Source organism: Marmota monax, unplaced genomic scaffold (genome assembly GCF_021218885.2).
Source record: "Marmota monax isolate L192 unplaced genomic scaffold, Marmota_monax_Labrador192_F-V1.1 WCK01_AAM20220418_F8-fsc00419, whole genome shotgun sequence".
Classification (NCBI taxonomy): Eukaryota; Metazoa; Chordata; class Mammalia; order Rodentia; family Sciuridae; genus Marmota; species Marmota monax.
Genome location: NW_026692021.1, coordinates 100955 through 128736, shown reverse-complemented (window position 1 = coordinate 128736; position 27782 = coordinate 100955). Strand labels below are relative to the sequence as shown.

The 27782-nt window shown below is 40.5% G+C and overlaps 1 pseudogene; it reads left to right on the top strand.

Moving 5' to 3' along the window:
* LOC124097448 (short transient receptor potential channel 7-like) overlaps window positions 1–27782 on the top strand; it is a 162284-nt pseudogene that overhangs the window by 83719 nt on the left and 50783 nt on the right.

Sequence of the window (27782 nt, the reverse complement as noted above, 5' to 3'; positions counted from 1 at the left end):
ATGCCTAGCGTCTCAGAAAACTCAGATATCAGTGTGACCAGTAAAGTCTCAGTGGAGAAATCCTGCTTTGGGCCTTTTTCTTACCTATTGTTCTGTTACCCTGAATTATCAGGAAGGTCTTTGGCTCAGGCCACTCTTCAGAACAGGCTCATGGTTTGTGTCCAAGATAGGTACCACCTCCAAGCTCTGTGACATGGCAATGTACTGGATAGCTGAAGGGAATGCCAAGCAACTTAGAAAAATCAGTGTGACCAGTAAAGTCTCAGTAAAGAAACCCTGCTTTGAGCCTATTTCTTACCTATTGTTCTGTTGTCCTGAATGTCAGGAAGGTCTTTGCCTCAGGTCACCCTTTTGTGAAGCATGAAGAAAAGAGTTTACAAATGGAAATGAATGGGGATCACCTGTGGCTCTTTGGTTAATTGTTTTGTAAAGGGATGTGTCTGAATCAGCCTCTTGGCCCTGTGTGAGGCTGTGGCTTAGATTCTCAGCACCCGATGTTATCCCATATTTCTTGGATGTTCTGCTCATGGTTTCTTAACAGTCTTGCTGAGCTCTCTATGTTCTTTTCAAGTTGAAATACTTTGTATTCATTGTCTGATGTTCTATCTTCTAAGTGTTCTACTCTGCTGGTAGTACTCTCATTTGAGTTTTTAATTTGGTTTATTGCTTCATGCATTTCTAGAATTTCTGTTTGTTTTTTATAACCTCTATCTCCCTGTATAGTTGATCTTTTGCTTCTTGGATTTGTTTATATAATTCATTGTCAAAGTGACCTTTCATTGTCTGATTTTGCTGTCTAATGTCTTCCTTGATACTCCAGATCATCTGAAGCATGTGTATCCTGAATTCTTTATCTGACATTCCATCTGCTGCAGATATTACCTCTTCTAAAGTTGAGTTGACCTGCATTGCTTGTAGTCATTTATTTCCTTGTCTTTTCATACTGCTCACATTTCTTTCTGCTTTGTGAAACTGTTATGTTATTGCTTTTTCCCCTATATATTTATATTGCTCTTGTATAGTTGCCAAGTTTCGCTTTTGTGGAGAAAGACAATGTTAATAGTTCCCAATATCAATAGTACATCATCTATTTCCTTATTACTACATTTATAGCTAGACTCTATGTCTACAAATGTTGGTTTTGATTATCATTTACAAATATAGACATTGGTTTCATGAAAGGCATACCGTTTCTGGTGTCTTGAAGAATACTGAATTTCAGGTGTAGGATGTTATGTTTAGGGGGATAGGAGTGAGGATATGGGGTTAATCTAACTTAGTAACTTTGGAAAGCTCTAAATCAATAGATGGGTAATTTATGGAAGAATGTATAGATTCAAATTCCTATCTGTATTTGTAAGATTACCCTACTTATAAATAGTAAAATTTAGGGGGGTGCAAGTGGGATAGAGGGAGTAAGAAGGAGAAAAACAAATAACAAGGAAAGAAAGAGAAAAAAGAGTGCGGGAAAATGAAAATAAGAGAAAAAAGAAAAGAAATAAAAGGGTGGGGGGAGAAAGGTAGGGCATATGCAATTCCCCTATATTATATTATTCGGGTGATTCAGTTTTTAGAAACCTTTTTCATGCACAATTCTTGGTTTCACATGTGTTGAGGTTGTGAGGACCAGAGGGGGAAGGGTAGAGGAGACTGGATGAATGGATGAAAAGAGAGAGAAAAGAGAAAAAAAGAAAGAAAAAAATATATCTCTCAGAACTCTGTTTTCTTTTCTTCCAGTTGGTGGTGTTGTCTATTCCTAGCTTGAGTCTCTGGGTTCAGGGTGGTGGTGGTAGTCAGTGTGAGAGGACTTGAGCTTTCACCTATGGACTCTCTACTCTTATTCTCTGAGATGTAAACCAGGTCCTGATCTGCTGCAGAACTGAGCAGGTAGCCACACCCACTGGTTGGTGGGTTTTAAGGGTTGGTGGGATTTTTCAAGATGAGTTCCATCAATTTTTCTCATAAGGTGTTTGATGAGGTGGGGGGTGTTGGGGAAACCTTATGTTTGTTCAGAGCTCGGTCAGGTGACCGCACGGGCAGGCGGCTGGACCCCTCCTCCAGTTGGGGTGGTCTGTCTACCATGCCAGCGGGTGGCTGTGCCCCCACTCCGGGCCGCATGGTCTGCCTAATATGCAGGAGGGAGACTGGGCTCCTCCTCCAGTTGGTGTGGTCTGTCTACTGCGCAGGTGGGCCACTGGGCCCCTTGTCTGGGTCGCGTGGTCTCTGACTATCCCTTTTTGACTGGATGTTCTCTTCTACATTCAATAATCCGAGGTACAAGATCTTATGCCATTGTATATTGATTTATCTGATACAGCTATGCAGAACTTAATTCAAAACTAATTATCCCAATCAAGGGCCCAATGCACTTTTGTGCTTCAAATCTTACCTAGATTTCTGTTTTCATACTTATATTTCACCTATATATTCTTATAAATATCTCAGGTTCCCAATACCAGTATTCATCCAGCAGAATGATTCCTAACACAAATCGAACATTTTATTAACCCTAACCATACACTGTTCCCTCAATCTAACTTTACCGAAGAACAGGTACAGAGTTGATCTTTCAATTCAGGAATGTAGGGGATCCTACACCTGCTGAGAACCTCAAAGTTTGATGCAGAAATGATCCCTGGATAAGATGTAGGCAGCTATGTAGGACCTGAGAGAGCAAAAGTCATGTTCCATGGCAAACAACCCGATCAGGATGAAGGGATGTGTCTGAATCAGCCTCTGTCTTCTCAATGCAGGGAAGATGGACCAAACCAGGCTTGTGTAGATAGCTGTTCCTGGGGGCCTATGGTTTATATAGCATTCTATCTTTTGAAAGTGTCAGAGGAAGATGGGGCAGCCTCCATCTCATGGGACCCTTGGAAGCAACTGTTAGGACACAGTGGTTGCCAAGGCAGTGACCTCATTCAGTTCCTTGCAGGAAGTGACCTCACCTCACTTCCTTGGTGATGGAACTCTCTGAAATTGGGATCCAGGTAGGGAGGCACCCAGATCCAGTCCCAGTCTCAGTCCCAGTGGGCTCACTTGTTTGGATTTTCCAAGGACAGAGTCAGTCTTTCTTGGTACCTACTGAAGTGAGAATGCCAAATGCCAGGAAAGTTCTGAAGAGGGACCTTTCCTGAGAAAGAAGGTAGTGGCTCATCGCTGGCTCCTGACAACTTCACAGAGTTGGCCAAGGATACCAGATCTGAGACAAGACAGGCCACTGCTGGGGAACATAGTATGGCCCACCAGTCAGAGGACACTCCAGATAGTCGCAGACCTACTTGGGGAAAGGAGGTGCCTTTCTGGGAGTGTGTTTGAATTTGTGGTTTTGTCTCATGTTCTGAGAATATATAGGAAAGGCGGTTGGTTCATTTTGGAGTGGACTGTTTCTAGTGAGTCGTTTGCTCAAGGCGACTGTTTCTATGTTTATGTATCCCACTGTGTCTGCGGTTGTAGTGATTAGAAAACAGAATGCATCAATGTATGTGTCCTGTCTAGTGGAAAGCTTCCCAGCATTCATCCTGCCCAATTTATGAATGGACTGTGGCTTCCCTTATTGATGGGCAACACCTACTATCTTCCTAAGTTCCTGTATTCTTCCTGAATTCTGGCCACTCTTCAGTACAGGCTCATGGTTTTGTATCCAAGATATGTGCAACCTCCAAGCTCTGTGACATGGCCATGTACTGGATAGCTTAAGGGCATGCCGAGCATCTCAGAAAACTCAGATATCAGTGTGACCAGTAAAGTCTCAGTGGAGAAACCCTGCTTTGGGCCTTTTTTAACCTATTGTTCTGTTGCCTTGAATGTCAGGGAGGTTTTTCTCTCAGGCCACCCCTTTGTGAAGCCTGAAGAAAAGAGTTTCCAAATGAAAATGAAGGGGCATCCCTGTGGCTCTTTGTTTAATTACTTTGGAAAGAGATGTGTCTGAATCAGCCTCTTGGCACTGTGTGAGGCTGTGCTTTAGATTCTCAGCACCCGATGGAACTAAATAAAAAACCCATGTGTGCATCCAAAACAAAAATGGCAAAAAGAGAAGTCATTGTGAATGAAGTTTCTCTCCTTCCTCTGTAAGGTTCCTGACCTGCTTGAAGTGAGAATAGGGATCCTTTCGGACAAATGAGGTCTTGAAAGCCCTGCAGAGGCTAGCCCATATGTTCTTGAGTTTTCTCATGACTCCAATTCACATAAAGAATCTATACCCAACAGTCAGTAGGCCTCAAATTTGAGAAGTGGAGCAGTATTAACAGCAGGCCTATTGGATCTCTCTTGGTTCTCAGAAGGGTGTCCAGGCCACTCTGACTTAGGCAAATGAGGGGCATGGGAGCTTATTTTGGACACTGTCTTGGGCTGCACCCCTCATGGAAACCTCCAGCCAGAGGTTATGATGAGTGTCTATATGGAAGAAGATGAGGGCCATGTGGGAGTGTTTTTGGTTTTAATTGTGGTCATTTGTGTGGCGGTTGGAAGAGATGACTTGGTCAACCTCAGCTTGAACTTTGGTGTGATTCCCCTTAGAGACTGAGTTCTGGAACTGACCTCAGAGAAGTATTGCCGTGAATTGAGTTGGGATTTTAGGTGGCCACACGTGAGAGTCAACCTTGGAAACAGAGATCTAGGCCCAGGGTGGCTTTCCACACAGCACTGGGAATCTCAGCCAGGATATCACATGATTTTATTCTTAAAGATTTGGCAGCCATAGTTGAGAGTCAAAACACACATAGACCTCACATGGTAGACATCAATGGGCCTGGCTTCATGTGACCTTTTGGCCACTCTTTGGGAAGCCTTGCCTGTGAGAGTTCTCCAGAGCTTTCATTGAAAGGAGATTCCTCACCATTTAATGGTTCCTGAATGAATTGAAACCTACTTCATCCTTGAAATATGGCTAGATAAATACCATGAAATTTTTGAAATTCCCATGACCAGGTGGCACTGGAGAACCTTTGGATATCCTGTTGCTGATCATGACTGTACCAGACAGTGGCTTGATTGACTGGATTTCATGAAAATGGTGTAGAATAGAGTTGCCAGTAAGTTGGAGCCTGCTGAGAAGTGGGCCTTGATCAGTGGAGTGCAGGTGTGTGATATAACATCTGTGGTGGGGCCATGTGGATCTGCCATTGGCTTCCAAATGAATTGTGACTGACATGGTGCAGCCAGCAGACCCTTATATGTAAAGGCATCTTGTTATGTGAAGAGGTTTCAGGGCAATGTTCAAAATCAGGTTGCTATGGTCAAGGGGTCAAGCTGTATGGAATAGCAACCCAGTTGGTGTATTCTCCAGCAGATCCTGACCCACCACACATGACAGAACTCCCTCTAGCAGTGTGTGCCAGTTGAACTCATTGTATTTCGTGAAGAAACACCAGTGCAGCTGAAGAAACACCATGAAAAGTGGAGGACGACCAAATGAATTCACAGTCCACATGGGGAGACACTAAGCCCCTAGTGGCCACAGTTTACATACAAAGAGAGGATTCAGCACTGCTGACTTATGTTCATTGGAAAATAAGGAACCATGTCCTCCAGGTGACATAGATGCATACCCAACTCTGATGGTCTCACTACAAAGGAAGCTAAAGCTCCTGACCACAATATATATTTCAAGTGCCTAACCTCAGAGGTAGTTTCTCAAGAAGTCATTAGGCTAGCAGAGCTCCATGTTTGTGGAGTGTTTTCCCTGTCCTTTACTTTTGGAAGCTCCTCTATCACCTCCAAGGTTGTGAACTCCTGAGCATTTTCCATTCCGGATATGTCTTCACAGATTTTCTTCCTCTTCTCCTCTAATTGTGTCTTACTTGGGGCGATGGTAATCACAAGGCATTGTTCTGGATGAGAGTGGGAAGATTTTTGTGTAGCACATGTTTGCATACACATTGGATTCATTTTCCTATTTTCCATTCGAAATACTGAATCCTTGACACTAACCGGTACCCTACTAGAGTCTGACTACTAATCCTAACATGATGGAGAAAAATAAACCTAACTGAAAAGAAGTACAGGCAGTTCACAGGAGGCATGGTGTATACTTGGACTTTCCTTTTGCTTCATCCAGGCTATGTGTTATAAATCTAGTCAACTTTTCATTGTAATACTTCTCCATGAGTTTTTAAAGTTAACAAATATGTAAATGTCTGTCTCCCTTTCTCTGTAGCCTATTCAGCACATGTATTTTTATATGCATATATAGAATCCTACCTGGTATCACACGTACATTCTTGTGAGGTCACTGAATTTTGCAGATACAAATTGTGAGAAAAGATCACTCCTCCTAAACGCTGATGGAACTGAAAATTCAACCTGTGGGTGAGCTTCCTAGTTGAAAAACATTATACATGAAACCATGTTCCCTCCCACCTCTCATCCCTGTTTAATGTTAATCTTCTTCTCATGCTCTTCGTCGCCAGCACTTGTTGTTGTTTGACTTCATAATGGCTGCCAATCTTACTGGAGTGAGATGGTATCTTAGGGTGGTTTTGATTTGCATTTCTCTGACAGCTAGAGATGGTGAGCATTTTTTCATGTACTTGTTGATTGATTGTATGTCCTCCTCTGAGAAGTGTCTGTTCAGGTCCTTGGCCCATTTGTTGATTGGGTTGTTTGTTCTCTTATTGTCTAATTTTTTGAGTTCTTTGTATACTCTGGATATTAGGGCTCTATCTGAAGTGTGAGGAGTAAAGATTTGTTCCCAGGGTGTAGGCTCCGTATTTACCTGTCTTATTGTTTCTTTTGCTGAGAAAAACCTTTTTAGCTTGAGTAAGTCCCATTTGTTGATTCTAGTTATTAACTTTTGTGCTATGGGTGTCCTATTAAGGAATTTGGAGCCCGACCCCACCGAATGTAGATCGTAGCCAACTTTTTCTTCTATCAGAGGGCGTGTCTCTGATTTGATATCAAGCTCCTTGATCCATTTTGAATTAACTTTTGTGCATGGCAAGAGAAATCATTAAGTGCTGAGAACTTCTGGGCTAGTTTTCAGGATCTAGGCCATGACTCCTTAATTTTAAGGCCCTGGGGGCAGGGATTGTAGTTATATGGGATATATTGTATCTCTCAAGACCAGTGGCTCTCAAATGATGGGTCCAAATTCCAAGTAAGAAAAGTACTTGGGAGCTTTGTTAAAAATACCACTGCCACAGACTGTCTAATCCAGTTTGTCTGGGTGGGCACACAACAACTGGTATTTTTTAAAGATGTTCTAATTATTTCAAATTTTATAAAGATGGAGCTCCTAGAAGGTGGGGGCCTCTCTTCATTTATCTTGATCTCTGATAGCTGATAACAATACACATTCTGTATATAATGTAAAGCCTCCAATTTCACTAAATGAATAGATGGTTTATTCAGTGGGACATCAAAGGCTTTACTTCTTCTCCAATTGTAATTCCCACTTGTAATTAAAACCCATTAGAATCCAGGTGATGTTTGAGACTGGCCCCAGAGTTTGGGTCTGTCATATACAGTCCTTCCATTGCCAACTGCATGCTCATTTGGGATTTATAATTTGAAAAGAGTTCTTATTATCCAGGGAAGCCCTAATACAGATTCTGGCCTGGAAGTCTATAGGGAGAGAGCAGAGAAGTAAATGGCTCCCAGGGAATCCTGCACAGTCAGGGAGAGTCACTGAGGACTTTGCTTCCTGAAGGGAGCTCAGATCACTGAGTGAGTGCTTCACTGAGTGCTATGCAGAGGATCTTGAGAGTGCTCCCTCCTCTTATTAGCCTTCATTGCTTCCCCATTCCCACATCCCGCCACACTTAGAGTGAAGAGGAAGGGAAGAAAGAGTCTGATGCTTTCTTTCTGCCCTTCTTCAGGTATGCTGCAAATCACCTGACAAGACTTTCTCTAATACACTGATAGCACTGTGAATTTGCAAAAGAGATTTCAGATCTTTAAAGTAAGGGTTGTCACATCAGGGCAGAACATGATTACCTTTGGATGTTTTGCTGCCTTTCATTCAGCTCTTGTCATACATAAATATTTGTGTGAAAGGATAATTCTTCAAAGCATTGTTTTTCTCCTTGGTTATTATGTTTCCTAAACTATGTGGACTTGGCTTGTTTAATCAAACTATATTCATTGTGTGCTGTGTTTGTTAAGAAAGTCAGAGTCTGATTACTATTACCTCCTTATTTGGGGATTATCAGGAAGAGAAATTTTTATTTAGCATTCAAGACAGAAACATATACCCACTTAGTGCCCTCCAGAAAAGATGCAGTCAGAAATATTTACTAGCCCAAAGTGGGAAAGATAACAAAAGCCATTTTCAAATTGTCACTTTTATCCCAGAATTAAACAGATCTTAGAAACTACAATCTCCCCCAAGGACCCGTGACTAACTCCAGTAATTAAGCTAAAGACCAACTGCACATTTCTATCACATTATTTTTGTACTAAATGCTCATAAATAGATTTAGACTTTCAATGAGCACTTTAACTTTCACATATTCATCCCATTATATGCCAAAGTGCATTACTCCTTTTAACATTCATCTGCCTAAAGTCACTTGCACATTTTCTTGATGTAAGTATAATTGTAGATGAAACTTTCTGTTTAATAAGGATACTTCATGTAATCTAAGCCATAGTTATATTATGCCTAGATGATGACAATAGCATATAATTAACATGTCTGCCTTCCTTTTCTCTTTCCCCTACAAATATACAGACAGACACATACCTACACACACACACACACACACACACACACACACACCAGGAAAAAAAATAAATAATTGAATTATTTCATGCCCCAGCTTATATCTTTCATCTATAAGCCAGGTATAGTCTGATACTCATCACTACTCGAAGCAGAGCCTAAGATAAGGGCTCTTGAAAGTCCTGTTTTACTAAATCATGATCTCATGAGAAACCTACATTGAAGGGGCAGAGTAGGATGCTGAAGGAGAAGAAGCTAAATTAAGAGGTGGTTTCAAAGAAGTCCACCTTCAGTTTGATCTGGAGAGGTGCCTCAGAGTGGAGTGTGTGGTAGGTCCACAGATTTGCACCATATTAAGGCTAAGGGTTGGCCTTTTACCTATTTGTATACCTATATCAGTCAGTCACCAGTTGCAGGTCTCCCGGGGTGGGGGGGTACATAAATATTTCTGGACAAAGTGGTTCCCATTGGCTGGAGGGAATTTTTGAAAAAGAGTGTATCTATGAGCCCTCAGCATCCAGGACCCCAGCATGTAGGGCTGGGTGCTCTTTCCTAGTAAGAGGGATCTTGGCAAGAAACCAATATCATCATGCTCTAAAGTACTCAGGTTTCAACCACTAACTATGGCCTACAAGCTGCTGCATGATTTGGCTCCTGCCTTCCTCTTTAATTCATGTTAGAATAAACTACTCAGGTTCCTAAATTACACTAACAGAGGTCTACTTTTGGTAAGAGGGCAGGGGGAATTAGAGGCCCCTTTGGAACTTGGAGGACTTTGTGGTAAAATGCACAGCACAGAGCTCTGAAGAACCCAAAGAAGGCCTAGGCCCATAGTGCATGGGAAAGGGATTGGAGCAAAGAACAAAGACAGAGGAAACGGAACTTGGGAGGGATGCTCACGAAGAAGGGAGGTTGAGTGGTTCTCTCTGATTAAGTGCCAGCAGGAGCTGTGTCTCTGCCCTTCTTATACATGCTGCATCCTCACATCAGCCATTGTCATGCTTTCTTTGTTTTACTAATGAAGCAACTGAGACCCAGAGAGGAGGAGCAAGTCACTTGAAGTCCAAGAAGCCAAGCAGAGACTCCAACTCATATCCAGCTTGTTCCAAAGCCTGTACTGAGTTCAGTTCTTAACCTGGTGGACCAGTCATATAGGCTGCCAGAGGAATTCCCATGGTGGGGAGAGACAAATGAACCTGCAGAGCAAGACACTCTTGCTCCAGTCCACCAAGATCCTCAGAATATTACACTCACCAGATCCTCAGCTAGCCTTCCTCATCCAGATTCCCTCAGATACTTGCAATTAAATAAACATAGTACTTGCTTTTCTAATAAGGTCCTTCATTCCCTTGGTAAAAAGGAGATGTTAGAGTATTGGCTAATTTGGAAGATACTTCCAAAGACCATCAGGCTGAATTTAGTGAAATTAAAACCCATTAGGGAGGGTTTTCAAGAACAAATTTTCAACAAATTCATTAGCACTAGTTACAGATCCTTAGCTGATAATAAACCACTACCCAGACAAAACTGACCTTGTACTATGGGGAGGGGAAAGAATATATATATAATATTACATGTAATATTATATTATATATAATATTCTATCATAATTTTATGGGTTTTTAAATTTACAAACAGTATACAAATATCCTGACATTTCTTTACATGGTAGTTAGAGATGCCTTCCTGAAATAACTGACTCCTTCCTAGACAAAGAATTCGTGGTCTCCCTTAGCATAGCCATATTGAGCTTCCTCACAGCATGGTGGTCTCAGGGGATTTGGACTTCTAAGAGGCTTTCCTAGGAATAATGGCAACTGCTGAAAGATCTCTAATGCTTTTAACTAGTGAGTTTTGCAGCATTACTTCCGCAGCATTCTATTGATCAAAATAGGTCACTGAAAGTTAAGCCAACTCCAAGAGCAGGAAGATAATATTCCAGAGCAATTGGAATGGGAGATATTGCTGCCATGTTTAGAAATGCCATCCCTTCCCGGAGGAGAGAAAAGTTAGCATTCCTACTTGTGGGAGTGCACTGTTGAATCAATTACATTAGGCACAGGATTCATTCATGAATTTATTCTTTCAACAAATATTTGTTGAATTTGCTACCATGTACTGGACACTGTTCTAAGTCTAGATAAAATACAGTAAGCAAAAAGAAAAAGGTCCTTGGTCTTCTATTTTAGTACATTTAATAATCACAGACTTTAAATGTATAATAAACTGTGGTAGTTGCTAAGTGATGAAAGATAAAGCCAGGTGAAAGAACAGAAAGAAAATTAATAAGAAAGGAGGAACTTATATTTTAGACAGGATGGTCAAGAAAGGCCTTGGTGTACTGGGTAAGGTGGAGCACGACTGTAATCCCTGTGGCTCAGGAGGCTGAGGCAGGAGGATCAAGATCAAAGCCAGCCTCAGCAAAAGCAAAGTACTAAGAAACTCAGTGAGACCCTGTCTCTACATAAAATATGAAGTAGGGCTGGGGATGTTGCTCAGTGATCAAGTGCCCCTGAGTTCAATCCCTGGTAAGAAAGGAAGGAAGGAAGGAAGGAAGGGAGGGAGGGAGGGAGGGAGGGAGGGGGGGAGAAAGGGCCTTGGTGCATTTTAGGAATAGTAAGGAGGCCAGTAGGGCTGGATCATAGAGAGCAAAAGGGAAAATGACTGGATGTAAAGAACCAAATTACCAAAGTCTTTATAGACATAGGAACAAATATGAACTTTTTTCCTAAGCATAGTAAATAGCCATTTTTCTGGCCTCTTGGACAGATGAATGAGACTCAGTTCTTAACAGAAACCCATCCTTACTAGCCAAATAATCCTCCTTCCCTGCATTTGGAGAGGCAGGGGGAGGGGAAATTATAAAATCCACCACAATCCTTGTGTAAACTCATCCTCAGGCCACCATGCTTCCTTCTGGATCTCAGAGACCGAGGGTAATGCCTTTGCTATAGGCTTGATATTATAATAACTACAAGGCATCCAAATTTGGTCTGGAAAAAATGTAAAAAATAATTTTGCATAGCTCCAGATGGCTTTGTAAATTAAATTAAACCCACAACTGGCCCAGAAACTTTCCCCATCATAATTACATTATTGGTCATTAACCTTTAAAGAGTCTGCAAACAGAATACTGGATGCTGCAATAAATTATCATTGTCCACTGGGCAGGTTCCATGAATCAGGTGTCCCTGGAGCCTTTTAAGACTGTCTCATGCTATAATTTAAATGGAGGATGTCGTTCTGCTCTTTAGTACCTGAGGGTGCAGCAGGGGCAAGTGTGGGTGCACAAAACCCTACACTATGGCTATCTAACCCATATATCAAAAAGTAAAAGTCTACTACAAGTTTTAACTCCCAGGCATCTGGCTTTTTCATGTCACATTCAGTCTTTGTCTCAGCATGACTCACAAGTCCTTCAGTGTTTCCCAACTTCTTTCATTCCTGCATGGACCCTGAGTTACCTATAACTTTTCTGACACTCTGTGCTCTAAGGCTTCAGTAGCAACAATGACAATTTATTAAGTGTTCAATCTATGTTCTTTACTATGCCAAGTGCTTCTCATTCAATGAGCCTGATAAAACAGATGCAGCTCAGAGGTAACATAACTTGTTAAATATCAGTCAGTCACAGTCAGAGGCAAGATTTAAACCAAAATCTGTCTCCCTTTAGAGCCCAAATGCTTTGCTGCTCCTTCTCTTCAGCATGCTCTTCCCAACTCTCTTGGTGGCTTGAGTATAGCCTTCATTACTCAACACAAAAATTCCTCCCCCAGCAATCCTTTACTCACTGACCCTCTTCATCCCAGCTTGGCTTGGGTTCTTCTTCTCTGTGAATTCATGATATCCTGCCATGGCACTGATTGAACTACATTAAATTTGCCTGTTGGACTGTTTCCCTAACTATACTTAGAGGACCATGAGCACCAGGACATTATTATTGACCTTAGTGTTACTAGTGCCTAGTTCAGTAGATATCTGCTGAGGAAATGAAACACAAATGATCAGATAAATCTGAGTGTAGGTAGATGTGACTTCAAGTATATTGCAACATTTTGTGAGACTCAATCTCAGTTCCCTATTAAGAAGAATATGAATATGATTATGAAGACAGAGATTATATTTATAATAACTTAATAAAAAACCATTAAAATATGAGCAAAATTAACCCAACTCATAAATTTTATGTACTGTTTATATCATGGCACAGGACTGGCTCCTAGATGAAAAATGGAACTACTTACGCTTCAACTAGCAATCCCAAGTGCCTAGGGGACCTTTGCATTGGATGCTGAATATTCATGTCCTCATTTGACATCTAAATCTAGAGGTCATCTGCATGACTAAGATGTACCTTCACCAGAAATGTTTCTCAGTGTTTGGGATGTGATAAATTTCCACATTTATTGGGAAAGTGAAGACAGCAATTGAAATTGTCCAAACTAGAAACCCCAGGTGGCACAGTACCCACAAACATTACAAAAAGAAGAAGAAGGAGGAGGAGGAGGAGGAGGAGGAGGAGGAAGAAGATGAGGAGGAGAAGGAGGAGGAGGAGAAGAAGGAGGGGGAGGAGAAGAAGGAGGAGGAGGAGAAGAAGAAGGAGAAGAAGGATAAGGAGAAGGAGGAGGAGGAGGAGGAGGGTAAGAAGAAGAAGAAGGAGAAGGAGGAGGAGGAGGAGGAGGAGGATAAGAAGAAGGAGAAGGAGGAGGAGGAGGAGGAGGAGGAGGAGGAGGAGGAGGAGAAGAAGAAGAAGAAGAAGAAGAAGAAGAAGAAGAAGAAGAAGAAGAAGAAGAAGACGACGACGACGACACCAACATTTACTAAGTGTCACGCTTAGATATGTGTCAGGTTCTTTGTCTAAGTAACAATGCCTCTTAAAGTATTAGAATAGGAACAGGGAACATGATGTAGAAAATTAGGAGGCATCCCTTAAAAGTGTCCTGTGAGCAATGTATGTGAAGAATTATGGTGGTTGTTGGAGGAGAAGGGATGTTCATTCCTCTATTATTTGCATAGAATCCAGACCACATGAGAAAGAACTTGAGCTGGGTCAAATTTATTGATCAGGTTGGTGTTAGGAAGTAGAAGAGCAGGAGTTAAAGTTAATTTTTAAGGAAAATTTGAGAGAAAAATTCCCAAAGTAAGCGATCTGGACAAGACTTAAGTGGGATGGGTGAACAGTGGTTCTGAACTCAGAACTCTCCTCAACCTCCCTTCCTATAAGCCAAGATGAACTCAGTGTGCATCAGGATTTTATACCTCTCTCCATCCAGCCTTAGTGGAAGGTGACCACACATGGTCAGATGGAGGGAAAATGAAATTAATCAAGTAAAACCCCACTTGGCATCATCAAAAGCAAAAACATGCAGGCCTGAAGCCTGGGAAGAAGAAATTATGGAACAACAGATCATACTTCACTCTGGGCATCACTACCAGCAATTCTGTTAAAGGATTGCCCTTTAGAAAAAAAAAAAAAGCATGAGAAGAGACTGTCATTCTGTAAAAATAGTGGAGATCTGGAGGTAGGAACAAAGGAGAGCAAATCTAGCCAGCTTTGCAGAGAAATAAGATACCACAGGCCAAGGAGACATCAAGGTCCAAAGGAATTCAGCACCTAGCACTACATGGGTCCCTGCTGGCCCATCAGTAGAATTGCAGGAGAAAACCTAAGGGCAGAGCAAAGAGTTGAGGGCTGGTCTATTTGGCCAGCAATATGGGCCCAGCCTGTGAAGGAGGCTTCAATGCAAACAGAAGCACCAAGTGGAGAGGGGATGCTGGGGCAATAGAGCAGAGTTATAGACAGAGCAGCAGCTATTCCTAGTGCAGTGCTGGCCTACTTAGAATGAGAAGGGAGTTGCTGATATCTGCACTTAGTATATTAAGGATAGTAAAGTGACTTCAGTGAGAACTTTAAGTCAAATGTGAAAACATAGGAGAAAGCTGTAATTTAAAAAACTTCCCTGACATCTAGTTTGGAAGGACTCAAGTTTGGGGGATTAAAAACCTTCCCAGACACAGCATTGACCATCTTGTTTACAGTATCTTCCATTCCTAAAGGCACATACCTGGTATCAACAACCATGTACTGTGTGTCTGAGGAATAGAAAAATGACTATCAACCACTGAGACTAGATTTTTTTCTCACCTGCTGCTGAGACCTACGACAATGGGGTTATACGTGTTATTCCTTATCCTTAAACCAGTAACTTTGCCATTATTTCAGCCCTTATGTCTCATAAGATCAAAATACTGGTAGAAGTAACATTTTATAAATTTGAAAATTCAAAATTAAAATTTAAATTAGTAGCACTAAATCTTGAGTATATTTCAACCATAAAACTGCATATACACATAAAACATCAAGTAAAAATAAAATATGTGTAAAATATGCTATATATACATCAACATTATAATACAAATTCACAAAGATGAAATTAATTTTAAAGCATTACTTTAAAATGTAAATTTAAAAATAAAACATAATGTGGTTTTTAAAAGGAAAATTAACGAATATATTATTACTGGTTTATATGCACATTTTCTGCAAAAAATATTTGGGAAACTTGGAATCACAAAGAGATAAGAAAGCTCCAACTATTGCCCTCTGATTTCTTTATCTTCTTGTATCTCACCTAATATTTAATTTGATAATATAATTAAGTCTTTTTCCCCAATATTGGAATTAAATTCAGGGGTGCTCTTACCATTAAGCGACATTCCCTTTCCTTTTAATTTTTTATTTTGAGACAGAGTCTCACTAAGTTGTTCAGGCTGGGCTTGAACTTGTGGTCCTCCTGCCTCAGCCTCCCAAGAAGCTGGAGTTACAGGTATAAACCACCAAATGTGGCTGAGGAAGTCATTTTTAAAACCATATAATTCTCAGTTATATCAGCCTAGAACTACAATTTTTGTATTGCTTGGAAGCTGTGGTTTATATTTGAAGAAAGCATGTGCAGTCTATTTCTGTCTTCTTTCATCTAATTAAATATGGACACAAATTCCCATGTAGATTTCTTGTTTGGATATCAGTAACTTTGGATTTATGTTATCCTTGTTGATAAAGTGTTTGAACTACAATAATAATTATTCCTTTTATTGATGACCAAGTTTCTTTCTCTACTTAAGAACCATGAAAAATAAACAGGTTCTTGGTTAGTGACCATATTTTGGTTGATCAAAACTTTTAATGCATGATATAAGTGATTTATACTTATGATTTTTATTTCATAAATAAAATAGCCCACCAACAAAAAAAAAATAGCATGTTGCTACTTAAGAACTGCACCATAATTTGTACCAAAAAAGGAATATGCATTTCCTAAGCCCTTGAAAATTCCCTTGAGTTAGTCATGTTTATGGTCACTTTATAGAGAAGTTAACTGAGAAGTTAAGCTAGTTGGTCCCTCACAAGTCAGGGATGGGGCTAAGACTGAGCAGGCTGACCACAGAGCTCACATGTCCTCAACTCCATGAATCTTGTTACCCAAAGGACAGAACAGCCAGGAAGGTCTGCAGAGTTATGCAAACAACAAGAAATTACCCAATCAAAACTGAGACTTGGGGAACCACCTGGAACTGCAGCTCTTCCTACTAAGACATCAGAGTCAGGTGTGATTTGGCAAACGGCCTGAGACTCTAATTGGCTCCCTCAGCAGAGAAGAAGATTTTTGAGCATCATTTGCACTATTCAAGGCTATAAATCTGGTCTTAGGTGCCTCTACATTAACTTGGTTCCTGGCAAAGTGGTGACCAGAAACTTGAGCCATCACAGAATCAGTCACTGCTACTCCTCTCCACATGTGGAAGAAAAAACCCCAGGATTTCATCTTTAGCATGACCTCTTACTCCTTTTAAGAGGATAGAGTTGTTAAGAGCATTAACTTTGAGTCTTTCTTCTGTGTATTCCTGATCTTTTTCTCCACTGAGACTAATAGGTAGAAATGAAGAGACATGGGAGTTCTAACACATCTTGGATGGTGAGATCATCTGCCTTTGCAGACTTGAAGAAATCATGGTCCTTTGTGCTTTGGTATGTCTGACTGAGTTTTATCTCCCTTGTGGAAATACAGATAATAGTTCAAAACATTATTTTTGAAGTCAAATTGGCTTTTAATAAACAATCAATTTTGTGACTGATTGCAGGGTAGGTCCTTAGTCTATGTCTTATGCCCCATATTTAAAATAAGTATTTAATAATATGAACATCAAGGAAGTGATGCAAGGGTTTCCTATGAATTGCATATGGTTTGAGTGTGTACCTGCAGATTTCATGTGCTAAAAACTTGGTTGTCAGTGTGCCAATATTGAGAGGTAGTAGAACCTTTAAGAGATGAAGTCTAGTACAAGTTAATTAGGCATTGGGGACGTAACCCTCAGAAGGGATTGAAGTTGGTTTTGCAGAATAAATTATTTCTCAAAAGATTGGGTTGTGATAAAAGAGCAAGTCTGGCCCACTCCCTGGTCTCTGGCTTCCTGTCTCACCAGGTGATCTCTCCTGCTTTACATGCTCCCATGATGATGTCATCTGCCATACTGTGATATAACCAAAAACTCCTCATCAGAGGCAGAACTGATGGGGCCACCCAAGCTTTGACTTACAGCCTTTAAAATTATGAAGTAAATAAGCCTCTTTGTACCAAGTAGTTTGTTATAGTAACTGAAAGCAGACTAATACAGGATTAAGTAATATAATGACTGTTAAGCACAAAGTCTGGCAGAGAAGAGTGCTCAAAAAATTAGTTATTCCTTATTGTAATTATTATTATTATTATTATTATTATTATTATATAAATATTTGAATTGATATTAAAATATTGAATTTATATAAGCTTTCAGTAGTACATAATGTACAGTGAAATTAAATAATCCTCATTTGATCAAGAAATGATCCTCAACACCTATTTTAGAATTATATTTCAATCTTTTGCACAAGACAAGAGCCCCATTTAGTTTTCATCATCTCTCCTATCTACTTTTTAGTAAAGACGTGAAGACAGTTAAGTGTTCATCAGACCTTGAGTAATAGAGGATTTTGTCATATTTTGAAACTATTCTGGGATGATGAGTCACAGGGAAAATCATGGAACAAATCTTAAATGGATTCAGAAGAACATTCAATTTATTGATCATTCAACAGAAGTTTACTGAGCACCCCTTACATGCAAAACATAAGGCTGCACACTCTTGGACATACACAGACAGTTGGTTCTCTCAAGGAGAGTAAAACAATAGAAAAGATCAGATATAAATACAGGAGTATAGCTATCCACACTCAAGAAATGATGACAAGTGAAGGGGCCACAGAATTAGATCCATGGGAGTCCAAGACATCTTGGGAGACTAAGGTACTTAGTGGAACTGGGAGGTGAATAAGAAGTTGGATTTTAAAGGCTGATTAGAACCAAATGTTAGAGGAGCTAAATGGAAATTCTTTGAACACAGTTGGGTAGATACATTTGCTATGTTTGGAAATGGTATTCACAGAAACTTGGCTAGAGGCAAAGTCTCAAAAAGGGAAGTAATTGGAAATAATCCAAGAAAGTTTTCTAGAAGCAACTTCTGCTACTTCTTTAGTTTCAGGATAAGTCACAGCACTACATGGGGTAAAAAAATGCTACCTAGGTATGCAGAGTAGCTTCTTTATGACACTGTGAAAGAACAGAGGCAATCATCTATAGCAGTAGGACTCTGGCCATGTCATCTGTATTCTCAGGATTCACTGCTGTGGGAGAACCTGATGAGCACTTGCAAATCACAGCATTTCATCCATCTCCAGGAAGTTCAGCCATGGCCTGCTGCCTAGGCACCTGTGCTCAGGAAATGGCTCACCCACAGCTCTGGGAGAAGTCCAATGACATTTGTCTTGGTTCCTGCATCTCTGAGATGGAGGCATAGGCTGGTTCATGATTTTCAGAAAATCATTCTTTCTTTGGTGAGAGAGATGCTGCTGAGTCACTAGTCCTCAGAGCCGCCCACCAATTTGGGACATATGTATAAGTATTTCCTTTTGATTTAGAAAACTGGAGATTTGTTTAAGGACAGCTGAGAGAGATTGTTTTACATTCTGCTAGGGAAACTGGAATAGAGATACATCTTTGAGAATAATGGAGAGAGCTACATAACTAAAATTCAGGTGAAATGAAGTATCTGCAGGAGTTGAAGACCCTTCAGCAGTCCCCATATCCTCTGGCTGCCTGGCAGACTTCCAGAATGCTCAGTGAGCAGCTGCCTGGCCTGAATCTCAGCTGTGGAAATAACCAAGAAGCATGCCACAACTGGGTGGGATTGGGGTCCACACATGGGAGAGGAGTCAGGGAAGGTTGGAAACAAGTGAGAGACATTGACACATGTATCAAAATGGAACCTCCCAACAGTGAGGAGGATGTTTCTGATAGTGGTCCAAAATCGAGAAATTCTAGGGTGGGAATATAGCTCAGTGGTAGAATGCTTGTGTAGGATACTTGAAGCCCTGGATTCTATCCCTACTACCAAAAAATACAGACCAAAACAAAAAGCAAGAAATTCTAAAGCAATACTGTGAAAAGGGTACAGGCATAGTGTTTAAGCAGATTATATGAAATAAAGAACCCCAAAATGTAGCCAAAAGTTCCCGTGGGCTGAGTTCCAACTCGATCCTCCTCCTTGGCTCATTGTTCTTAAAGTTCCTCTCCAGATGGTGCTATATTTTTTTTTCCTGGCAGGCTCTTTAAACTCCTAACTCAATTGCCTTTGGGAATTAAAGAAGTTGTTGTTATTATTTCCAATCTGCTGGCACTTCTACTGAATTCAGCAGAGACATGAATTCAATAATTATCTATTCATCATGTCCCCTGGAAAGCAAGCAAACCTTCAGCCTTTTGTACCCATGTGGCTCTTCCAGATGTGATGCCATAGCCAGTAGTGCTGAGAATCTGCCACACCACAGGGACAGTGAGTAAGAAGGCTACTTTGATCCTATGGATGATACCAGGTTTGCAGTCTAAAAGCTGAGAACTTCTGACTCTGCCATTTACTCAAATGGAACCCACTCATTGAGCACAACAGGAGCCCTCCAGGAGGAATCTGCTGTCCCGCAGAGGGTCATACAGGCATATATTGAATATAAGAGAGACAAACTAAGAATTACATAAAAGAAAAGAAAGATTCTCACCGGACTGGTAAGAATCTTGGTAAGCCTTCATGGAAAAGATAATTGCAGGGCTGGATAAAACTTGAACAAGGACAGATATTAGGAAAAGCATTTAAGGTAGCAGATCCCTTGAGCAGAGACTCAGAGATAGGATGCTTATGACAGGCTCAGGGACTAGTTTGGCACAGTTTGACTAGACACTAGGAATGAGAAGAAAAAGAGTAGAAACCAAGTTGGAATAACAGTTGGAGGTCAAGTTTTGAACTTTATCTCCCACTTCCATTCTCCCTTCCCTTGCTTTGTTCTTCTTTATTTTTCTTCTTTCCATTCCCTTTGAGTTACTTCCTTTCTCCCGAGCTAAAATTCCATTTATCTATATCTCTATCCTTCCATCTATCACAACAGTATAAATGAAGTGGATATGGGATTATCATTGCAACTTCTATTACTCTGGAGATGAAAGTCATAAATCAATTGTCCTGCCCAAAAGGACATAGTTCACTTTCACAGGGCAAGAGTAGACATCCAGAACTCTGGCTGAAAAACATACAAGCCTCTCTGTGGCACATCTGAAATCCGCAGGCTCACAGAGATGCTCTCCTGCCTAATGGACAGAATGGGACAGTGGCCTGACCCAGAGGAGATGTTGGAAGCCTCAGTTGGGAGAAGCAACATAAGGAGATGGTTATGAACATAGTGTCTCTACAACATATTGTCTGTCACAGTGTTCTCAGCTTTTAAATGGGCATGATTGTTCTCACCACATTGTATGACAAGAAATAAGTGAAAAAAATGTTTATAAAGTGCTCAACCTGAACAATGGTAAGTTCTCAGTAATATCTGGTTTTTATTGTTTTATTTATGACAGGGAACTAAGACCAGCAGAGGGTAAAATCTAAGTCAATCAGATCAAGAAAATTCAAGGGGAGGGTGGCATTTAGTGAAGTGAAAAGAGCTCAGGCTTAGAGGCAGATGAGAATTAGAACCTCAACTTTCTAGCCATGAGACCGTGGCTAATTTGAGATAGTCTAGTCTCAATTTCCTCAACTGAAACATGGAAATGATAATACAATCCCATTTGTGGATGTGGACATATAAAAACATCCATTTTAGGGGAGATTTATTGAAAAGATTATGGATAATAATATATCTCCTCCATACTAGATCCTCAGTAAATAACAGTATAAACTTAAAGATATATCTTTCAAACTTTCCATTTTGCCTGGTGCCCATATTTAGAGGCACCTAAAAAGAGCTATGACTATATGGGTTCCTCACCCAAAACTCACCACCACCATCTCCCAGGACTATCATGGATTATTTTCCTATAATGGCTATTCCAGAACTTCATGGAAAAATAAATAGGCTTGATGAGAATAACAATGTTGGCTCATACCAAAGTGCCCCATAAATTTAAAACTTAATAAAATAATAGTAGTTTTTTATTTTTTTTAATGAAACACACTATATACTCCAGGAATGTTTAACTCTAAAAGAACATAGCTATTCAACACTCTATGCTAATGGTATAAACTCAGCAAGAGTGAAAGAACTATATAAACAGCCCCTGGAGGAACTGGAAAAGTGATAATGGGAATAACATTCATACAAGTGACCACCTTCAATACTTACTGAGCACTGTGATACTTCTTGCAGATATCACAAAACTAAGAGCAGTGAGAAGGCTGACTCAGGATCACTCAGATGGTAAACAGAAGATCTATGTTTTGAACCTGGGTGGTCTAACCCCAGAATGTGTTAGATTCTAGCAACTAGATTCTCTGAAGATGTGGGGCACAAATAAAGAGAAACCCATAAGAAATGGCATTAATGCCACCATCTAATGATCCATGCTCCAATGAGCACTTGTTATTCATTCATTCACCCACCATGAAGGGCCTGCTCAGGAATTAATGGGGTGTTGCTATTAAGTCCTGCTCCACTTCCAATAATAAAACCGAGAGTTCCCTGTAGACAAAGACTGCAACCTATCCCCAGTGCCGAGGACAGTGCCTACTAGAGGATTCCCTTGGGAAGGTTTGTTGAGTGGATGAAGGAATGAACAAGTGAATAAACCAACAAAATAAACCAGTAAATGACTGACCTTTCCAACTCTCTTCTTTCCTCCCAACCACCATGACTTGAGAGCATTGCCAAGACAAAAAAGAAGGGAAGAATATTAGCACCATGGAACCTAATTCTATATAATGCTCTAAATAAGAAATGACACCACACAATTGCTTATAATTCATATGGACTTCCTGCCCTTCACTGAGAACAACCACTTGATGGCTGATGCAGTGTCTGTCTTCTTTTCCCTCTGAAGACAGTTTCCAGAAGACAGGATTTCTATAACTAATGTTAGTGAAAAGCAAAGGGGAAAATCTTGACCAAAGTCACATGAGACATAGTCGGGGGAGGGGTGCTTTGATAGCATATCTATATTAAAGAAAATTATCTTCCCCATAAGCATTGAATCTCATGAATTTTTTTTCCAGCTAAGTTATTCTTCAGCTTATCAAAACATGCATTGCCACATCTCATTACTGTATAAATAAGTCCTAGTATCAGAGAGGAAAATCTATGCTTAAGAGATATGGAAATCATATAGTCTCAAGGCAGCCGTATTCCTTTCCCCCCAAAAAAAGGGCTACATGCAGGACTTAGCAGCTTTTAAGGTGATGAAGAGGAGAGGCTCTAAGGGAGGGAGAAGGAGAGAAGAGCTTTCTGCAGGTTCTGTCTGTAATCTGCGCTGCTCCTCATTGAGAGAGGGCTCCATAATCATTAGAGGAGCTAGTACCAGTGTGTCTGATGAATAGGCTTGATGGTAACCCTGACAGCCCCAGCAAAGAAAAATAATCCATTTTGACTTAATAGCCTGGATAAGTCAAGCTCCACCTTCAGTAGGGTATGAGGAAAGAAGAATTGGATAGAGAAGGTGGTCTGGCCTAACCTGCCTGCTTAGGTTACATGGATACTTCAAGAAAATGTCTGCCAACAAAACATCAGTCAGGAATACAGGCAGGAAGGTGAGGTAGGGAGTGGGAGGGAGGAAAGGAGAAACAAGAGGAAGAGGGGAAGAAAAATGGAAAGGAAAGAACAGCCATTGGCTTGTTTTTATTTATCTAAAAGTAATATACAACTTATTATTGCCAGGTACTGTTCTCAGCATTTTATAAATACTGACTCACTAAATATTTTAGTCAGCTTTTTCACTGCTGCAACCAAAACACATGACAAGAACAATTTTAGAGGACAGAGTTTTATTTGCACTCACAATTTCAAAGGTCTTAGTCTATAGAGAAATGACTCCATTGCTCTGGGTCCTAGTCAAGAGAGAATGTCAGAAAAGCATGGTAGAGGAAAATGGCTCAGGGCATAGCACCAGGAAGCCAGAGAGAGAGAGAATTTTTCTCTCACCATTGACAAAATATATACCCCAAAGGTATACCCCCAATGGCCCAACTTCTTCAGCCTAACTATAGTTACCACCCATTAATCCCTGTCAGAGGATTAATGCACTGATTAGGTTAAGGACCTCATAACCCAATACCTCTAAACTTTCTTGCATTGTCTCACACATGAGCTTTCGAGGACATCTAATATCTAAACTATAACATTAAATCCTCATTATCAGCCTCATTGTTCAGAAGAGGGAAAGCTAAGCATGTGAAGAACTAAGAATAACCTAACAGCATCTGGCCAGCCTAAGGCAGAAACAGGACTTAAACCCAGGTAGCACTAGAGAAATCCATGTATTTAACCACCCACCATCATAGAAGTATTATATTCTGTTTTTTTAATGTATGGGCTATGGGTCTGAATGTCCCATAAAACAGCCCTTAAAATCTCAATAGTGAGTTAAGGAATTTTTGTACCTTCTCCAAAACTGACTAGTTTAAAACAGTAGCTACTTCCTTGTGGATGAATATAAGTAGAGAAAAGAGCAAAGGGTGGTTTTTCTTTGGGTTATGAAAGAAAAATAATAGCCTATGAGCCAATTAAAAATAAATAAGAGCCAAGGTTCAGCCAATATGCCTCCAAAATCCAGAAAAGCTAGAATTATATTCTCAGAATGCACCTGTGGCTAGGAGGAACAAGAAGATTAGATGAGATATTACCAGAAACCAGCACAAATGTTTCATTATCCATGAAGGCTGGTGAAAATGGGCCACCAGGACAATTGAATTGGGATGGGATGGTTTCAAGAACCAGCCGCCCACAAATTCCAGTCCCTCAGTTCCTATTTCCCAGTCTGGCTAATCCCACATTTTCCCTACCATTATAAAGAATTTTGTCTCAGAGTACTCTTCTATCTTGCCTAGCAGTTGAACTTCCTAAACTCCCTCCATCACCCAGTTTACTGAACAGCAGTTCATCCCAGTTATGAATACAGTTTTTTTCTCTCCTATGAGGATACTCAGCCCCACATAAACCCACCTTAAAAGATTCTCAACTCCAGCCCATTACAAACTCCCTGCTCTAAATGGTATGAATCATTATCATTAGGAAAATCAAGGCAGTCACATCAGCTCTTCCCTTGAAGAATTTTCCTAAAAGTACCATGCTGTAGGCCAAAATGGCTTGGGGCAGGAGAGGCTTAGGTAAAACTCATGGTGGCATTCATACTTTGATCATTTCATTCTTTTTTGAGCTAGATGTCAAAGAAAGCAAACCCAAGTAAATACCAATATTCTGAGTTCCATTCTATTCTAGCTGTCGGCTTCTCTTCGTGGGTTTCTCTCTGACCTTGCTTTTGAAAATATTCCTCCCACTCTCAGTTCTTCCTACCTTTGTTCCTTGACTCTGTGCCCTTTTCGTTAGAGTTTTCTTTGTGTCCTCTTGGTGTACTTCATTCGCTATTCTCATCCTCCTTGGATCAGGGATGATATATTTTGTGCATTAAAATTACAGCAGAGAAAGTCCTTTGATACACCTCAAACTATGTGTCATGAAGGTGTCTTCTAAGGTCTTCCATGAGTATAGAAAAATGCCCATGAAAAGTAAACATCAACTTGGGCTTCAGTTATCAGCTGCTGTCAGCTTTCTGGGAGCATTATATTATAAAGCCTGTCTACAAATAAACAGTGTATTTAAAGCTAGATTGCTTTATTATGGAGGAATAAATGCAGCTGTAGAAATTAGCAAAGATCTAATCAAGGAAAGCAGAGTCTCAGGAGAGTACCTCTCTTCTAGTTAGACCACTGCCTTCCCCTCAGGCAAGTGAGGGACAGTAGGGATGGTCCCCACTTTTCTCTGGCTCAGAATTCTGCCCAATCTCATGCTACCTAATCTGTTGTGCTGATTTGCCTGCATAGAAACAACAGAGTAAGCATGGGGTGGGCTCTCCCCAGTCACAGGGAAACTAATAATGGCGAATGCAACAAGAACCTTCCAGGGAAGCTAAGGTACAGGAAGCCCTTGGGTGAGTCCAGTAGTCATCTTCTACTATTTCATGGGCATATGTCCCACCTTGGAATCAGACTTTGAGTCTCCAGAGCAAGTGCCCTTTCAGTGCCCATGAAAGCTTGACTGATGAAAACAAAAATGACTGTTCCCCCTATGCTCACCCACCATCCACTCTGGGACCTTGTTATGACTGACTAGATTCTAAATCACTATGATATTTACATAATTTTCTGTTGGTTGCTTCTCTTTGTTTTGAGTTGGAAAGGGGGCCAGGACAGTACATTATCTGCTGAGTCTTCTGTAGATTGAGGAGAATCTTTTGTGTCTATCTTGGAAAGACCACGATAGTTAGTTGCTATGAGTCCAATAATGCTACAAAAGAAGGCTCATTTGCTTGCATCTAATATTCATGTAATAGTAGCATCAAAGGCTGCAGAGCGCAATAAACTTTTGATAGTGTCCTTGCAGATCATTTGCTGCTACCGTGAGCTCCCAGAAACTAGAAACAAGAACATGTCTGCACTGAAAATTCTAAAATAGCTCTATTTATATTGTTCTTATAATGAAAAGAGAATGTTTTACATTTCCCAGAAATTATTGTACATGTTCTCTTAATACCCAAAATGGTAAATGAGATGAAATGGGCACATTATACTTTGGGGTAATCAGTTCAAAGCTTTTTCAAAAAATATCCAGTCTAGTCTTTCTAGACCATGGGTTCCAATAGCACCCCTATCTATTGGATATGCAGAGTAGAGCCAAAGGATAGGCCTGACAAAAGCAAATAATACCTTTTCCTGTCATGGGGAAAACATAAGATAATGTTTATAATTTTCTCAAATTTAAACTTTATTCCCATAAGTTTTACTTAAATATTGCCTATTGCCAGTTTATAATGGCTAAGACACAGGGTCAAATGAACAAATGGCCATGTGGTAAAAACTATTTGCAGAAAAGGGGTGTTTTGATTGTGGCAAATCAAGCCTATATGCCAGATCTAGTGGGAAAAGGAAGTTTTGTCTATGAATATAAGGATATCTCAGGGCTCATAAGAGCAAAGTGGAGCTGGGTCAGACACTATCTCAGCTTCTTCACATCTTCATTCTCCTTTTTCTTTTCAACTGGCTTATTTTGCTAACTAGTCTACTCAGAACACAGCTGCCCAGATCTCCCCAGGTACGTGTTAACTGCCTACTATATAAACTGCCTCTTTCATCATACTTCCAAATACCTAAAAGAGAAAACCTTATGGGCCCAGTTCAGATCAAGTTTCTATCCCTAGTCAAATAAACTATCATAGGTATCTAGCGACGAGGCCACACAATATCAGATGGTCACAAGAGGTCCAACTTGTAATTTGAGCATTAGGGCAGGGCAGTTCCAAGGGAGGAAGATGGTGGTGAGAGGCTGCATGATGTCCCAAAAGAAAGGTATTACCTGGGAATACAATGTGCCAGTGCTCCAGCACACCACGAGAACTCCATGGATCCTAGCTGAACACCACTAAGATGCAGTGAGGAAATACAGAGAAATTTTCAAATGTTCTCTGGAAACACTGTAATTGTTTTTCCTTAGACCACAGAGGAACAGAGAAGGGTACCTTTCTAAAGTATCTCATTTAATCCTATAAGATGACCTGATAAACTCTGTTTTGCAGATAAGAGGCTCAAAAAGGTTAAATATCTGGCACAAGGACATCCAGCTAGTAAATGACAGAGCAAAATCCAAACCCAAAATCTGACTCCAAACCCCTAGTCATGATCCAATCATTCCTCTGTATGGTTTTACAAATGAGCCCAGAGATAAGTCTCCCCTGATCAGATAAATAGCCTGGACTCAAGATAAGCATTTATACAAAAGCTGACTGTCATTTTCTGTGACTGTGGCTTCTCCTGGGCCTCACTTTGGAAAGGACTAATTCACCCAGCCCAACCTACAAGGGTTCTGGCTGTAGCACAAAGCTCCTCAGCATCCCAGAGTCAGAAGCCCCACCCATCTCCACTTACCCCTGCAAATACCTGCCCCAGCTACCCAGCTCCAACACTCAGGTCACCCCCAGGTCAAACACTTCAGCCCCAAGTTACTTCTAAATTTTATACTGTTCAAGTGCTATCAATGCCATTTTCCTGTTACTTTTTGTTTTTGTTTTTTGTTTTGTTTTTACAGTTCGTTGCTCATCCTAACTGTCAGCAGCAATTGCTTACCATGTGGTATGAACATCTCTCAGGCTTATGTCAAGAGTCTATCACTGTGAAATTTCTGGCTGTCTTTGGAGTCTCCATAGGCCTCCCTTTTCTCGCCATAGCCTATTGGATTGCTCCCTGCAGCAAGGTACAGACTGCTTAAGGTGCATGTCGTTTGCAGTTATTTCTTCTCTCTTAGCATTACCAGAAGTTCATGTTATTCAAATCAACACTGATCTTTTCCCACTATTATTGAAGGATAATAGTCCTGGGCTGGGGATGTAGCTCAGTGGTAGAAACCTTGCCTAGCATGAGAGTAGGCCCTGAGTTCTAGCCCAAGAACCAAACTAAATTTTAAAAGATAATAGTTCTAAGATATCTAGCAAATGTAGAAAGTCAC